This window comes from Panicum hallii, chromosome 5 (genome assembly GCF_002211085.1).
Source record: "Panicum hallii strain FIL2 chromosome 5, PHallii_v3.1, whole genome shotgun sequence".
Taxonomy (NCBI): domain Eukaryota; kingdom Viridiplantae; phylum Streptophyta; class Magnoliopsida; order Poales; family Poaceae; genus Panicum; species Panicum hallii.
The window spans coordinates 8,699,771-8,705,750 of record NC_038046.1 but is presented as its reverse complement, the minus strand read 5'-3'; the positions used below and the strand labels follow the sequence as shown (position 1 = coordinate 8,705,750).

The following is a 5,980-nucleotide window of genomic DNA, read 5'->3' as shown; positions in this document are numbered from 1 at the left end:
CGCGCGACGCGATCAGATCCAGACGTGCTCGAGCCGGCGGTGATCGCGCACGTCGGGCGTGATCGTACCGGTACGGCGGTACCTTGCTCGCACGATGCCTTGCCCAGGGCCATCCATGCATGATTGCCGATCCTCTCGCTGTAACGATGATGCGCGCGTACGAGCAGCATTGCAGCGACAGTAGGTTTGGAGTTGGAAGCGTGCTTCTCGTTCGGGTCGATTGGTGGTGATCTGGATCTGATGCTGGTTCAGGAAGTACACGGGAGGAATTCTGGCCGGCAGCAGAGTCCATGGCCATCGCCCATTGCTGCGCTGGTCTATCTGATTCTCTGGTCCTGATGGATGAATGATATGCGTCTCAGGAACGGAACGGATCTGGGCTTCCGATCTCGATGGTACGTACGTGTTCAGCCCGAATGCGCGGATGATACTGTGGCAGTACTACTTGTCTCGAGAAACAAGATTCGCTTGCACCGGGGAGCCAAGGGAACGGGCCGTCGTCGTGTGCTCGCTGCTCCCGGGCGGGATCCATGACGCGGCCCACCGCTCGGGCGGCCCGATCGAGACCTGCTTGCGCCGACGTTCCCCAGTGGCCGGTAAAGCTCCTCCTCCGCCCAAATGAGTACTAGGAGTAGTGGTAATTTCCTCAAAAATGAAAGTGGTATAAACGATTGTTTTTTAAAAAAAGCAACCGGTAGGAGATTTACCGTGACAACTACAACTGGATGTCTTTTGTTTCCATTTCCTTGCCTACAAGTCATGCATACATGTGCTTTTTGGACTAGCTCAACAGTGGATCAGAGAGCAAAATACTACTCCCTCCGTTCCACTTTATAAGTATTTCTAGGATGCTGCACACCGAATAGCAGAAGCAGTAAATGTCCTATGTGCCCTCAAAAGTCTGACAACAGTACAAGTTCACTCCTCAAAAGTCAGACATTAGTACGTTGTCACTTAATCATCTATTCAGGGAATAATATTAAGTAATGGCCACTTGTATATGCATTAACTACTACCAGCCCAATGTTTGTACATGCACCTCCTTTATTTGAGTGGCCGGTAACAAAAAGTTCTACGCACATTTCAGTCGCCGCCAGTTTACAAATTTCAGTTCTAAGCAAATTCACATTTCACCAAAATTTTGAATCCACTGTAGGCAACTACGGAGTAAAGTTTACTGCTTATAAATAAAACCACTTCATCTCTTTTTTCCTCACTCCATCTCGTATCTTGCTGAGAGCCATGTCATTTGATCTCAATAACCCCCCTTTCTTTGATAACAATGAAGATGGACCAGCAGCAGGAGCAAATGGTGGTGGCCTCCCGGACCTAAACTTCCCAGCAAGATCAGAAGAGGGTGGGGTTACATTCTCAACTTTTGTACTTTTTTTCAGCTAATGAACAGAATCTTTCTTGTTACCTGTTGTCCTTTTGGTAAAAAGCTTTCTTCCTCCTTGTCCTAGATTTTGGTGATGATATGGACCCTTTCAATATTTCTGCTGAAGCAGCATGTTTTGATTATTCAGGTATAATATATGCAAACTGTACTTAATTTTAAAACTACCTTAATCAGCACAATTCGAGTCTTACATTCATTTACTGCCACCATGAAGATGACGAAGATCCTGTGTATGGCGAAGATTTTCATGTAAACTTAGGGGAAGGCAGTCTCCAAGGACCCAGTGTTCAAGCACATGATCAGCATGCAAATACAAATATTGTGAGAAGAAGAAAGAATCTGACAGAAAAGAAAAGACACGATATTTATGAAGAATTGCTTCTAATGAGCAACAATGGCAAACTGAAAAAAACAAGCACCACAGTAGTGGCTCAGTTGTTTAATGTCAATAGGTGTCAAGTGCAAACTATATTAAGGGAAGCAAAGAAATGTCGTGCTGCAGGTGTTCCAGTAAATCTTTCTTCAAAAAGAAAGCAAGCATGTGGCCCCCATAAGGTTCAAATTGATTTGTCTCAAATTTTGACAATACCTTTGAACATGAGAACCACACTCAAGTCTCTAGCTGAAGCACTAGGTGTGAAAAAGACTACCCTCTACCGCTTGTTCAAAGCAGGAAAACTACGCCGCCACACGAACACTATCAAGCCATGTTTGAGAGATGATAACAAAAGGGAGCGACTAAAATATTGTGTGGCAATGGTAGATGCTTTATCAGTTTCTAGTGAGTCAAAGTTTATTGATATGAAGAATATTATTCATATTGATGAGAAATGGTTCAACACAACTAAAAAAGCAAAGAAGTTTTACATGCTGCCGGAGGAAGAAGATCCTTTGAGAACAATTTAAAACAAGAATTCTATTCCAAAATGTATGCTGCTATGTGTTGTAGCACCCCTAAGATACAATAGTGTAGGAGTGTGCTACTTTGATGGAAAAATTGGCATATGGCCATTTGTGTGCAAGGTGTAGTTCTAGTCACAATTATTAATAGATAGAGTGTGTTTGTTTATTTCCAAGTACTTATTTTCTGTACAACATGTTGTAGGAACCAGCATAAAGGGGTAGTCGAAATAGATCCAAAGGTACTTTAATAAAAAAAACCATCAATGTTACTAGGGATGTCAGCAGAAGTTACCTGATTTGTAAGGTTCTTCTAGCTATTATTGCATCTTGGCCGCGTGAGCATGCAAGAGAGACAATCTGGATACAACAAGATAATGCGCGCACACATATAGAGAAAAATGATGAAGCATTCCAACATGTTGTAGCACAAACAGGTCTAGACATTTGGATATTTAACCAGCCTCCTAACTCACTAGACTTGAATGTCCTGGACCTTGGTTTCTTTGCTTCCTTACAGTCCAAAACATTTCTTACAAATTCTAGAAATATGGACGAGCTGATTCAGAATGTGCAAAATGAGTATGCCAGTTATGATGCATCACTGCTTCGAAGGGTTTATCTCACTCTACAAAGTTGCATGATAGAAACCATGAAAGTTACCGGAGGAAATGGCTACAAGATTCCTCGTATCAACAAGGATGGGCTAGAGATGGCAGGAGCACTTCCTGCTGCCCTCAATGTTGACCACGAGCTATACCAAAATGTAATGCAAAGTTTATCATAAGTCTGGAAGTGGAAGGTTTCGATCATTTTGTGTACTCAGAAATATCTTTTGTGTAAACAGGAATGTAATCCCTCATATCAACTGTACTGCTGTTTTCTGTACAGAATCATTAATATTGAGATGAGCATCATAGAATAATTGATATTGAGATGAGCATCATAGAATCATTAATATTGCAGGATTAGATCATTGCAAACTTGCCACAATTAATGCTACTACGAGTATTAGCAAAGCACACATTCATGAACATATTACTACAACTTAAACATGACGCATAGACACTGCCACTATTACTACCAGGGGATCCCTAGTACTAGCACATCGCACGGTCATAGTCCTAGTCTAATCTCTTTTACGCTTGAAATGTTGCTTCTCACCTACTTCATCGTCTGGCACTGGCTTGTCACTGGCTTCATCTCCCGGCGCCGGCTTCTGGACGTCCGACTTCTCACCGTCTTTGTCGCCTTGCACCGGCTTCTCACCGCCTTCGTCGCCTTGCACTGGCTTCTTGACGCTCAGCAACAACCTTTCAGCACATGGTGGCAAGGAAGGCGCCCGTGAGCCACCTATAACCTAGTCACAGAACGCGTTGTTCCCAGTCGGCACTGGCTCTGGCTCCTTGGGGAGGAACTTGAGCCCCGCCACGATTCTTCCCAGTGCCGCGGACGCGGCTCTCTTCGACGGCACGCCATCTTCCTCCACGGCCGGAGGTGTGTCTGCATCTCCAGGCTTAGAGGCCATGAATCTCGCCCAAAGCGCCTTTTCTCTTAACACGGAGCCCACAGATCTCGAGCTACGCACGCACTCCTGATGGAGTCGCTCCTCCACCCTCCGCCCTCGCGCCCTCATCTGCCATCGATGTTGCCATTCCAGCTCTTGAGCGGTTGGTGGATCCTCCTCAGAGGAGGGGCCATCCTCCATGGTGCGCTCCTGGTGCTTCCCTAGCAGCGGAGCGGCGTGGAGTGGAGGGAAGCCGGGAAGGTCCGGGGGCAGCCCCAAGATTCGGTAGAGATGGAGCAGCAAAATGGGGAGGAGTCGTGGAGACGGGCAAGCAAGGAAGAAGACGGAGATTTTTTCTCCCGTAGAAACTTGTGGCCGTGGTTGGAGAGAGAAAAAAGGTGGGTGGGTGAGATAAGGCTGTAGGGTCCACAGAATCCTAGAAATGATTATATTCTGGAATAACCGTTCAAAACTAGAAATACTTTTAAATGGAACGGAGGGAGTACAATATTTAGCCACATTGGAACTAGCTCGGTCAACTCCATATGTTTTCATCCAGTGGAGCCCTTGTTTCGAGGTCATTGGTCTGACAAAAATCAAAGAAACAAAGCCTGGGCCCCGGCGTTATTTTTAAACCTTCATTTGCTTGTCCTGACGACGGCCTATGGGCGCTATGGCTCATGAACATTGAGAGGACTGTCTCCATTTAGATTCAGGCTATAAATATTAGTACTACTCGCGGTCCAGAAGGCCCAGTAACGAGCTCTGTGATCTTGCATCTAACTCGTAGTAGGGGCACGTAGCTAGCAATGGACCAGAAGCAAAAGCAATTTGTGCCGAGGGCGATGGCCAGCGAGGAGCTCATGCAAGCCCAGGCTGAGCTCTGGTGCCTCTCCTACGGCTTCTTAAAACCCATGGCCCTCCGCTGCGCCGTCAAGCTCGGGATCCCGGACGCCATCCACCGCGCCGGCGCGCGACCACGTTGCCGGGCCTGCGGGCTGCCCTCTCGCTTCCCGAGGCGAAGCAGGCGCACCTATCCCGGCTCATGCGGTTGCTGGCCGCGCTACGGATCTTCACGGAAGGCGAAGGCGGCGACGCGGGCGTGTACCGCCTCACGCCGGTGTCTCTCCTCCTCGTGCACAACGCCGAGGCCAACGGCGGCGCGTGCCTGTCGCAGTTCGCGACCTCGGCCACCGCGCTCTCCAACCTCTCGGCGTACCTACGGCTGGACGAGTGGTTCAAGCAGAGCGGGGAGGACGGCGGCGGCGCGTCGTCAGCGGAGACGCCGTTCGTGATGGCGTACGGCACGGACTACTGGGCCGCCGACGCCCGCGACGCGGAGCGGAGCGCGCGTTTCAGCGAGCTCATGGGGTCCGACAGCCGGCTGGTGGCGGAGGTGGTCGTGCGGGAGTGCGGCGAGGTGTTCGAGGGGGTGGCGTCGCTGGTCGACGTCGGGGGAGGGAACGGCACGATGGCGAGGGCCATCGCGGGGGCGTTCCCGCACGTCAGGTGCTCGGTGCTGGAGCTCCCCCACGTGGTGGAAGGCGTGCCCCCCGGGCGGCGACGGCGCCGTGGAGTTCGTCGCCGGCGACATGATGGATTCCATCCCGCCGGCAGATGCTGTGCTCCTCAAGGTACGTGCTGCGATGACCTCATCATATATATAAACTTAATTGAGATAAACTTCATGCGAAGCAAACTTGGATGGCCGCAGAACGTGCTCCATGATTGGAGCGACGAGGGGTGCGTGAGGATCCTGAGGCGATGCCGAGAGGCCATCTCCGCCAGTGGCCCGGAAGGGAAGGTGGTGATCATCGACATGGTGGTGGGAGGGTCGCCGTCGAGTGAAGAGGCGTTCGAAGCTCAGCTGCTGATGGACATGTGCATGATGGTGCTGTCAACGGGCAAGGAGCGAGGGGAGGAAACGTGGAGCAAGATCTTCACGCACGCGGGGTTCACTCGCTACAAGATTAGGCCCGTCTTAGGGGCTCGATCGGTCCTTGAGGTTTATCCGTAGCCTGTCGTCGTTGCAAAACTGTCACTGATTTGCACTGTGTGCTAGACTGTATTTTTCTCGTATTATTCAATGGCCGAGGCTTTTTATTGGCACCTAGTTACTCGTTGATCCGAGTGGGTAATAATCAGAGAGAAACGCTGCCAAATTATGAACTTAC

At 49.4% G+C, this 5,980-nt stretch overlaps 1 pseudogene; it reads left to right on the top strand.

Moving 5' to 3' along the window:
• The first annotated feature begins 4,580 nt into the window (after positions 1–4,580).
• On the top strand, positions 4,581–5,980 carry LOC112895437 (annotated as a pseudogene).